The sequence below is a fragment of the Capra hircus genome, chromosome 21 (assembly GCF_001704415.2).
Source record: "Capra hircus breed San Clemente chromosome 21, ASM170441v1, whole genome shotgun sequence".
In the NCBI taxonomy this organism is placed as follows: Eukaryota; Metazoa; Chordata; class Mammalia; order Artiodactyla; family Bovidae; genus Capra; species Capra hircus.
The window spans coordinates 14,124,921-14,136,489 of NC_030828.1; the positions used below are offsets into that span (position 1 = coordinate 14,124,921).

Genomic DNA, 11,569 nt, shown 5'->3' on the forward strand with positions numbered 1-11,569 from the left:
GTGGCTACCACAATGAACAGCCCAGTGCAGAGCATATCCATCTTTGCTGGAAGTTCTATTGATTAGTGCTCTGGCCTTGTCAGTAATTCTAAGACACAGACCACTAGCCACCTTCTGCTTTCCTGATACCCACATACCCATGCACCCACCACGAGTGAGTTGAGTCCAGAGACTCCTGCCTCCAGTTCCTGAGCTGGCGTTTTCCTGGATGTGGCCATATGCAATTACTGGTGGTTCTTTTGCTGACACTTCCTGGCCTCAACGCTGCTCTCACCACCAGAGCCCAGAGAGCTGTGAGTGACATGATGGCTTGTGTGGACGTCAGTGGACCCTCCCAGGGGCTGGTTGTCCTGGTCCAACAGGAAGAGGAGGCTTCCCATTCAGAACACAGAGCTTCATCAATTCCCAGAAGCCACCATGCCCTTCAGAAGCATCAACTGATGTCAAGTGTCCTAAGACTGGAAAGGGAGAAGCCCGCACCCTCGAGTGGAGACGGAAGTCACAGGGTTTGGGGTTGGAACTCCAGCTCCACTCATTCTTGGCAGAGGCTTTGAATACCTCCTTCCTTCTCTGAAAAATGAGATAACTATACCCGCCTTCTAAAATTGAGTGTGGGGATAAATGTGAAATAACCTAGGACAATGGCTACCATATAATTGAGCCTTGGTAAATAACAGCTGCTATTTTTACTTCTCAGCTGCCCTCTGGGATAATCTGCCTTTTTTTAGGGTAGGGCAGAAAGAGGGAGGAAAAACAGCAGTGGCTCCCTCTCCACAAGTCTCTCCATCTTGCCATCTGGCATAATGAGAAATCATCCTGCTTAATTTGTGAAAATTACTTCAAGCCTCCAGCAACACCTGGTTTACTCTCGTGGGTATTAGGCTTTTTTCAGGTGTGGTGGGGCCTTCAAGTGCCTGGAGGGGTGCATTTAAAAGCAATCTCTGGGGTCTACCTTGAGGGTCTTTTAGAGACGGAATCCCAAATATCTTTTCAGTAAGAGTTGAATACAGGGTACTGGATACAATGGAATATTACTCAGCCATAAAAAGAATGAAATAATACTGTTTTCAGCAACATTGATGGACCTATCGATGATCAGATTAAGTGAAGTGAGTCAGAGAGTGAAAGATAAATATTATATGATATCACATATATTGAATCTAAAAAATAGTACAAATGAACTTATTTACAAAGCAGAAACAGAATCACAGACATAGAAAACAAATTTATGGTTACCAACAGGAAAGGGGGAGGAGGGATAAATTGGGAGAACAGGATTAACAGAGCACACTACTACATATAAAGTAGATAAACAGCAAGGATTCACTGTGTAGCATAGAGAACTATATTCAATATCTTGTAGTAAACTATAATGGAAAAGAATAAAGAAGAATATCAGTATATACATATATTTATGTATAACCAAATCACTTTGCTATACACCTGAAACTAACACAATGTTATAAATCAACTATATTTCAATTAAAAAAATTATCAGTCCAGAGTGACATATTTAGATTAGGCTAAAAGGAGATGGGAGAATAAGACAGTTTGAGTTCTGGTCTTCCTCGTGTGATCTTAGGAGTGATTTGGTCAATGCTAGGTGGGGTGTATGGTTAGAGCAGCTCTGACTATCAGACTTTGCACCTGGTAATGTTGTCTACATTTTTAGACTACTAGAGAAGTCATTGACTTAATGCATCAAAAATATTTACTGTATTTTTATACGTATAAGAAATTATCTTAAGCGCTATCAGGACTAAAGAATTAAATAAGATAGTGTCTGTAAGGACTATATCTCAATAGAGGAATATAATATATGGAAAGTTTGAAGTTTAGTCACTGAGTCGTGTCCGACTCTTTGTGACCCCATGGACTGTAGTCTACCAGGCTCCTCTGTCCATGGGATTTTCCAGGCAAGAACACTGGAGTGGGTCGCCATTTCCTTCTCCAGAGTATCTTCCCAACCCAGGGATTGAACCCGGGTCTCCCATGTTGTAGGCAGACGTTTTACCGTCTGAGCCACCAGGGAAGTCAAACAAGAATCTTGGGATTGAGGTCAGTTCTTAGGGATGGTAAGAACCGATAGCATGTTGGAAAGATGTCTTAAATTGACTGCCCAACGTGGGGCTCGAACCCACGACCCTGGGATTAAGAGTCCCATGCTCTACCGACTGAGCTAGCATGGACCATGATTAATACAGTGAGTATAAGTGGTGTGAGAACAAAGGATTGTGGGATCTAGTAAGAAACCATCACTCCTGGTGAAGTAGTGGGGAAATGTAGATCAGTGGACTCTCCACTGACTCGCCACTGGACTGGTACCCTAAGCCTCTCCCAGCCCAGCTTTTGCTGGGGGCCAACCTGGATTTGAAAGATGCCACGGTCATCCTGGAGATAACTGGAGTTGGCAAGACATCACACGGGAACTACTATGTAAACTAGATATTGAGCCATTGGCAAAAAGTCAAGCTTAATGAACCGATCATAGATAGCACTCTGGTTCTCTATAATGTTTGTGCTTGATGTTGAAGGATGGATGAATTTAAACCAAGGGAGGCAGTTATAACAGGATGTCAGGTCAAAGGAATTGAAGCAAGGGCCCAACCATGTTCTCTGTGCAGGTCATAATGGGGAAAAGATTAGATATTGGCCAGAAGCTTAATTCCTGATCACCAGGGACCTTAAGACCCAAATTCTGCTAGGTCATGGTGCCTCTTTCATTTATCTGCCCCACACACCTTTATTTAGGGTAGGTGTTAAGTGTAATTTCTGGATTATGCTATATGAGCATTTAAAATTGTAGTAGACATTGGCAAAAATGTCTTCTGGAATGACCATACCAGTTTATACTCCAGCAGCATGTGACCATACCACTTTATACTCCAGCCCATTGCCCTGTACCCTGACACAAAATGTTATCAAAAGAAACCTTTACCATCCTGATAGGTAAAGATGATCTTTAATTTTAAAAATATTTTTATTTTCTTGTGGGTTTGTCATATATAGCTTTTATTATGTTGAGGTATGTTCCTTCTATTCCTGCTTTCTGGAGAGTTTTTATCATAAATGGGTGTTGAATTTTGTCAAAGGCCTTCTCTGCATCTATTGAGATAATCATATGGTTTTTATTTTTCAATTTGTTAATGTGGTGAATTACATTGATTGATTTACGGATATTGAAGAATCCTTGCATCCCTGGGATAAAGCCCACTTGGTCATGGTGTATGATCTTTTTAATATTTTCTTGCTAGTGAGTTTGAACATTTATAGGACATTTGTGTTTCCTCTTTTATGAACTTCCCATTCATGTTATTTGCTCTGTTTTCTGTGAGATTTACTGGCAACCCCTGGATTTGCATAATTCAGCAGTTCTTGTTTCTCTTTTTTGTGTCAATATGGAGAGATTCATTATATGTTCTGACAGTAGCTCTTTGTCATTTATAGATATTTCAAATATTCTAGTCTCTTTAGATTTCATATATGATGTTTTAGATTATAGATACTTTAATTTTGAAATAGTCAAATCTATCAATTCTCTTATTTACAGATTTTTGCATTTCAAATCTTTTTAGGAAATTCTGAAACCATGGATATGTCTTCCTGTTTTTCCTAAATCTTCATAGTTTTTAAAGATTCTTAACTATGTAGACCATGTAGGATATGTACTCTTCACTGGTGAGAGGCCGTGAGTCAAATTCACTTCCCAGTTTTCTCCCCAAGCCATTAGTTGAATAGTTCAGCATTTTCCAGCAATTTTAAGTCTCCCATTCTAGTGTCTGTTTATAATTGTTCTTCTGGGTCTCCAATCTATTCATCTAGTCTTGTAAAAATGCCATCCCTTTAAAAATACTGGACTTTTATTAACATTGACTTTTTGAGAAGGCTACTCTTTAGATGCTGCAATTTTTAATTTTTATGTTCATAATTACTGTGCCTATTCTTGAGAATTTCCTTTTGAATTTTGTAATCAGTTTATTTATTTCCATAAAAACTCCTATTGAGATTTTCTTGGGCATTGTATTGCAATCATTACAGGAAAAAATGAATCACATTTTCCGAGTATTTAGTCATCCAATCTTGGAATACAGTAGGATTCTCTATTTTTCAAGTTGTTATCTGTGTCTTTGAAGATGACTTTACAGTTTTTCTTTAAATAATAGACATTTCTGTTAGGCATTTTAATGAGTTATGTGTGTTGCTCTCATGAATGAGGTAGCATCATTATTACTCAGATTTTTATTAAGCCCCAAATAATAAAATGTTTGTAAACAAACTCAGTTGAGTATAGCCTTCTCTGTAGCTATGACTTAGCATTCTGCTCTTTTAGACATTTGAAAGCAGGTAGGATTTTTCTAATTCCCAAGCAAGTAGGAATTTTCTATTCATCAAGACTTGAGCAACAGAACCCTGTCTCTGCACACAGTGTGTCCCAGATAGAAGGCTGTGCAGATTTCTGCCATTAAGGGATGATGTATCAGATGCAAATCTGAGCCTACATAGGCAAGAGAAGTGGTGAGCAGCAACTTACCACATTACTAATTTATGCACACAACTGTGGTGTTCTAATTGCCTTGATAAGCCATCTATTCACACTGAAAAAGATGACTTTATATTTAAAAAAGGGAAAAGTATGCAAATCTTTCTAAAACCAAAAGTTTCAGGTAAATATTTAGAAAGATCATTAAATGTTCTTCCAAGGAGTTGAGGATATTGCCAATTTGGTTGTACTTCAGCTGCAGTCTTATCAGCTTAGATAATTTATGAACTTGGTTTGGTCTAAGGGTACATTTCAATGTATCTTGAAATTCTCAAAGCTAATGGTCTTGGGCTTCCCTGGTGGTTCAGACAGTAAAGAATCCACCTGCAATGCGGGAGACCTGGGTTCGATCCCTGGGTTGGGAAGATCCCCCAGAGGAGGGCATGACAACCCACTCCAGTATTCTTGCCTGGAGAATCCCATGGACAGAGGAGCCTGGCGGGCTGCAGTCCATCGGGTAGCAAAGAGTCAGACACAACTGAGTGACTAAGCACCCAACCATTGTCTAGAACCTGAGAGTCATTTTAAAGTGTGCAGTAGATATGGGACATATCCGTTTTTACTTCTGCAATAGCTTTGTGTGAAATTTTCTTTTTCATGTGTGCAAAGGTGAAAGTGAACTGTTATTCCAGGCCAGTAAAAGCTTGTAGTCCTCTCTGGCAGCCATCTTGGAATTCTTAGCAAGATGGTTTTAATTTTCCCCTACAACAGAGTGAAGTGGGCACTCCTGGGAAGATACCTTTCGTCTTCTGGATTTTTCTGGTAGTAAAGTAAAGCTTTATGCCTTTCTTACCTTTACTTCACAGAAGTATTTCAAGCACCTAAGAAATGTAAAATGTAGACTGCTAACACTCATAAATAAAGAGTTGCATATATACTCATGTAACTAACAGATACCAAATATCTGGAGATTTGGGGAGTGATAAACAGTAGGCAAAGATTTAGAAATATAAACTTAGACCTGTATTCATAAGAACAAGTAGAGTATTTGTTAATCCCAAAAAGGGAAAGGAAAAAATCCTTTGTCATTCAGGATCCATAAATGTAGACCCTACTCATCACTCTAGCTTGTTATGAAACTGAGAATTAAAGAGTTTGTAAACTCAATTTTTAAAGCTATTTTGAGCCAAACCTGCATTTGACTATTTGATAACTTGGAGAGTTTAAAGACAAAAAAATAATTTAAATTTGCAAAGTGATTATTTGGTATCACATTCTGCCTACTATATAAAATAAAAACTCTCAAACATGGAAATGTATTATTCGCTTGAAATACTTGCAGAATTGACTTTACCATGAAATCCTATGTCTTTTATAGATCTCTTGATCTTTGTTTAAGAGTAGGATTGGTGTCTGTGTGGTTTATAAAACCATCTTAGTTGAAGCTTCTCAGAAGTACACGATGTTTATAAGGGTTGAATGCATGCTGATTTTTGGGAAGGAATTAATACATAATTTGAATTCAGAGTACAGGCTTTAAAAAAATATGATCCAGCTTGGAGAAGCATTTCTGAAATACCTCTGGGGAATAAATTTCTTTTATTAATCCAATCAGCCATTGGATGTCATTCTTCCAATTTAATTATGTTTATCTACCAATGAGCGACTCTGCTTCTTAGGCATGTAATTTCAGTGGGTGCAAATGGTGATGGCAAATAATTGTCCTCAGGGAGATAATTGCTCTTGTAATTATTTGCCCATGCAAGTTAGCTCAGTTAAAAATTTAATCTTCTGTCAGGTGACCTGGCAACGCGAGAAGGTGAGTTTCCCATATCCTCAACTAGAAGAGCCCTCGCATTTCATAGGCATTTTCTGGGTGCCAAGCACAGTGTTAAGTGCTTTATATACATTATTCCACTGAATCCCACCATCTTCCTATGAAGCGGGCTTGATTATCTTCATCTTATTTGTGAGAAACCTGCAGTCCTGTAGATGACAAGTAGAGGAACCTAGCTTCAAACCCAGGCCAACAGGCTGGTATGAAATAAATCCTACTCTACAGGGTGTTTGCAAATAAATGAGGAGGCAGCATTTGTAAAGAATTTAGCCCAGTGCCTAGTACATTGTTATCCTTATCATCACAACCGTCATAAGAGATTTTACTTCTGTGCTCACAGCCTGCCTCCTTCCAGAAACCCATTCCAACCGACAGGGCAAAACATTATTGCTGTTTAGTTGTTAAGCCATGTCCAACTCTTTTGCGACCCCATGGATTACATAGCCCACCATGCTCCTCTGTCCATGGGATTTCCCAGACAAGAACACTGGGGTTGCCATTTCCTTCTCCAGGGGATCTTCCCGACCCAGGGATCAAACCCGTGTCTCCTGCATTGCAGGTGGATTCTTTACTGCTGAGCCATTTGGGGAAGTCTACAAAAACCTCATGCCTGCATCCTAAATGAGAGAGTGCTTTGGACGGCTTTGCACACCCCAAGTCCTTGGGAATTCCTTATCTGGCTGCCCTGGTCCTTAGGGATTCTCTCCTCTCTGAATCCCCATCACTGCCATGTCTCTGTTTCTTAATAATAGGGCCTGGATGTAGAGTATACTGCAAAGGTCTTTTGATTACATGGAGGCTTGTTTTTTTCAGATTGCAGATTTATTGTGTACAAGGCTTTCTTGGATCTCTCCACAGGGTCTTCTAGGGTACAGGGCTCTATACCAGACCCCGGATCAATACTCTTTGATTAAGTGTGAAACCTGCAAGTCATTAACTACCTGAAGTCTAGGAGGTGCAGAGGGCTCAGGTGTGAGGCAGCTGTTTGCATGAAAAGGTGGGCGACTTCTCTTGAGGACTGTCATCCGTGGTCGGTGCCACCTGTTGGTTGGCCTTCCTCTTTTGATGGTCTTTGCATAATGTGGTGTGGCATGCCAAGAGAGCTCTGGGGGCGTTGCCCTCTTCAGAAAAGCAGGCACTGATAACTGCCTCCTTCCCCGTGCCCCATCTGTGCTCCTAGTGCACAGGGCTGTGGACGAAGGGGAGTGGTTACTATTTTAGAGGGTGAACTGATGTGTGTTAAGAGTGACATTGACACTCTTTGGGGGTTTTCTGCCCCCAAATTCAGGAAATGGAGTCCCCAGAGCAATTGCTGGTGAAACTTGCAGTAATGTTAAGAAGGGGAAGCTGACATCTTGCTCCCTGGGGGCGTGGGCTAGCCTCCTTGTTCTGCTGCTCTCAGAGCAGGCTGGACCAGAGCACAGGAGTACCCTGGAGTGATGGAGCCAGGGAGGAGGGGGACAAGGACATCCTTCAGAACCAACCGAGATCTGGGAATAGTGGCTCTGTTCCTACCCCATGCCTGAGCTTCGGCTAGTAGGGAAGGTGAGGTTGGGGGCTGTGGGTTTCCTAGGGAGCTGTAAAGCCTAGGGGAGCTCCTGGGATGGGCTGGGTTTCCTGGGGCCTGACTGCTTCCACACCAGCACTTTGCAGAAGGCGGTTGGGCAGCAGGGACTCCAGTGATGGCAGCAAGCTTAGCCCCAGGCAGTCTGGTAAGTAAACCTCCCTTCTCTCTTCACTTTCACACCATGGTCTGGAGCTGAATTTGGGCAGAGAAGAGGAAGGTGGTGGGGGAGAGAGAGCAGACCAAGCTTCCCCTCCTTCTAGGCCCCAGAGCTGCAGGTCTGTCGGGTCTGCCCTTGTTGGGGAGGGCTTGAATGGAAGATGTGCCAGGACTTCTCAGATGGCCAGGACCAGCTCTTAAGAAGTGAAGCGAAGCTATTTTAATGAGTAAGAATGACTAAAAAAAATTAAAGAATTGACTGATTAAGTCATTTCACGAGCAGTATGCAGCAGGAAAGAGGGTTTTCCAAGAAGCAGAGTGGTAGCAAATACTGGTAAATGGAAGTTGGTTCGTATTTAAATGGCTGAAGACAAGATTTCTCAGTGAAACTCATCACTTCTTGAGCTCCACCAGGAATGGATGTGGGGCTGTGCCTACATAGTGAATTCTCATGATGTCTCTGCAAGGAGGCTGAAACCTTTCCATCTCAGAGCCACATGGGGCTGAGGTTCAGAGTGGTGACCTGATTTGCTAACCTGTCAAGGTGAGCAAGCAGCTGAGCTGAGCTGCAGACCTGTTGCTTGCTCTTTCCACCAAGCCATCCTGACTTCCTACTGCCCCCAGCTGTACAGCGCCTACTATGTGCAGGGGAACCTCATGGAGTCCTATCCATACTAACTGAAAATCATGGCCTTGCTTTAAACCTAACATATGTGAGTTCGAAATATGGAATGGATGGAGGGACACCAGTCATCTCCCCCAGAGCTCATATTCCCAAGAAGTGCAGGATGCCCTGAAGGACAGGGTGGGGCCAAGTCAGACAGAGGGCCTCCAAGGATTTTTTTTAAGAGCCCTATCCTCACCACGTGTCTGAGTTCTCTGTCTCTGCTCCCTGCCTCAGTCATTTTTTCAGGACTGATCTGCTGATAGCATCTGAAAAAATGATGGGCAATGATATGCTTCTTCAAGGGTCCCATTTACAGAGAAAGTTTCCATTTAAATAAAAGCTTACCTCCAGTGTCCTGCTGAAGACATGCATCTCCTCAATGTTCATAGAAGCACTGTTTATGGTAGCCAAGACACGGAAGCAACCTAAGTGTCTGTCAACAGATGCATGGATAAAGAAGATGTGGGATGTGGCATGCTCACTTAGTCATGCCTGACTCTCTGTGGCCCCACGGACTGTAGCCTGCCAAGCTCCTCTGCCCACTGACTTTTCCAGACAAGAATATTGGAGCAGGTTGCCATTTCCTCCTCCAGGGAACCTTCCCAACCCAGGGATTAAACTCATGCTCCTTGCATTGGCAGGCAGGTTCTTTACCAGTAGCACCACCTAAGAAGTCTATATATAACATATATATATATATATATATATATATATATCACTATGCGTAGTGGAATATCACTCAGCCATAAAAAAGAAATAATGCCATTTTCAGCAACATGAAAGGACTTAGAGATTATTATACCAAGTGAAATAAGCCAGACAAAGACAAATATCATATGGTATTGCTTATATGTGGAATCTAAAAAGGAAAAAAAAAATTCAAAGGAAGTTATTTACAAAACAGAAATAAACCTACAGACATAGAAAACAAACTTACGGTTACCAAAGGGGGAAAGGGAGAGGAGGGTTAAGTTAGGTGTTTGGATTAACAGATACACACTAACTATATATGAAACAGATAAACAAGGACCGTTGTGTAGCACGGGGAACTGTACTCAGTATTTTGTAATAACCTATAAGGGAAAAGAATCTGAAAAATGAGTTAATATATATAAATGAATCACTTTGCCATACACCTGAAACTAACACAGACTTGTATATCAGCTGTACTTCAATAAAAGACAGCTAAAAAAAAGACCAGTGTCTCCCTTCATAGCATTGCAATGTAATGTCTGATCATTTGCATTGGAGTTAAAGAATGAGGCGATGATTATTTCAGAAACAACTGAAAGAACAGCCACTTTCTTTGTGAGCTTTTCTTTCTTTTTCTTTTTTAACCCATATTGAGCACTGATTTTACTATGAACATTTAGTTGCCTTCCTGCACAATAATGCCCCAAAGAAATGGAAGAGTTGGAATGGGAGTGAGCTGAGCTTCTGGGGTAAGAAAGAAGCCTGTTGCTAAGCTAAGGGGTGTAAAGCCTGAAGACAGAGGTTCCCACCTCCATTTCACTGGGAAATGGTTCAGTGGCACCTGGAGATTGTGGGCAAGTTCTCAGTGAGAGGAGATGAGAGGGCTTTCACAGGAGAAACTCTCCTTCTGAAGGAAGCTGCTGGCTTCTTCCATGTCATGTTTGAGTCCCTGAGCCTGTGTTTCAGATTGCTGGTCAGATGAACTCAGGCTTTGCTCACCCTCCCTTTGTGTTCCAGGCTGCTTGTTATCTTTGCTTCACCCCTTAATTGCCTTAGGGGGAAGAGGGAAGTGAGACTGTCCATTGAAACACTCTCAAAGATCTGCAAAGCCCTCCTCCAGGGATCTGGTAACTATGTGTTTATGCATTTCATATGTGGGAACGTGAGAACTCAGAAAGGTTAGGATACTTTTTAAAGTGCTTTCTGGAAAGCAAAAGCTTGTCTCTGTCCTCTGCATTAATTATAGACATTTCTCTGCAGAGTTATGGAAACAGTTGTATAGCAGGAGTTCCTGAAATAACAAAGCCTAAAAAAGAAAATCAGGCAGCTCTTTGTGAAGTGGATGTGCTCGTGGTGGTTCTGAATCTACGTCCAAGGCCACAGAAACAGCTTGCTTTTATTTCAGTTGAGTCAAACACTTAGGTGCATGACTAACCCTTCCACAGAGACTCAAAGAAGGGTCAAGTCGGATTTTCAGATCTAGATCAAGATGGAACAAATGTATTTGTGGTTCAAAGCCCAAGTGGCCTGTGATATGACATCGGCAAGAAAACGGCATTTGGATTATCTAAGCTGTCTATTCTTCCTGAGTTGTTTAAACAACCTGTGTGCACAGCTCTCTCATGGACCTGCTTAAATACTGAAGGATGAATCTCGTGATTCCCCCAATAAGATGTCTTTATGAAGTTCAGATAAAATAGAGGGGAGTGTTAGTTTTCCATAAATTGACCACTTCGATGACGGAAAAGGTAGCAAGAGGAAAGAAATTGGAGTGCAGATGAAAAACAAATGTGAAATTTTGGACTGAGAGCATGGATGTCATAAGCAATACCCTCCCCTGCTTCTTTCTTCTGCCTCCGACTGAATATCCAGTGCGAATGAAGCCCAGCTCCCACGAGGAATCACTAACCATGTTTTCAGCTGTTTCAGCATCTTTTCGCATCATGATGGGAAATGTTGAAATTACATTTTCTTGGAATTTTTATGCCAGAGAGAATAAATCATGCTGTTTCGCAAAAGAAAAAGAAAGGAAAAGAAACAATCACATAAATAACAGGGTCAGGTTGAAAAGAAGTCCTCGAGGCACCAGTGAACCAGGTAATAGGGCCTCAGAGAAGGTCATTCACCCAAGCACATACTTTTCTGAGTCCACAGATTCCAGAGTGAAAG

General features: G+C 41.6%; 1 non-coding gene across 1 annotated transcript; it reads right to left on the reverse strand.

The window, feature by feature from the left end:
* Nucleotides 2,117-2,190, reverse strand: TRNAK-CUU. The gene has a single exon. It is a non-coding gene; the product is annotated as a tRNA-Lys (tRNA).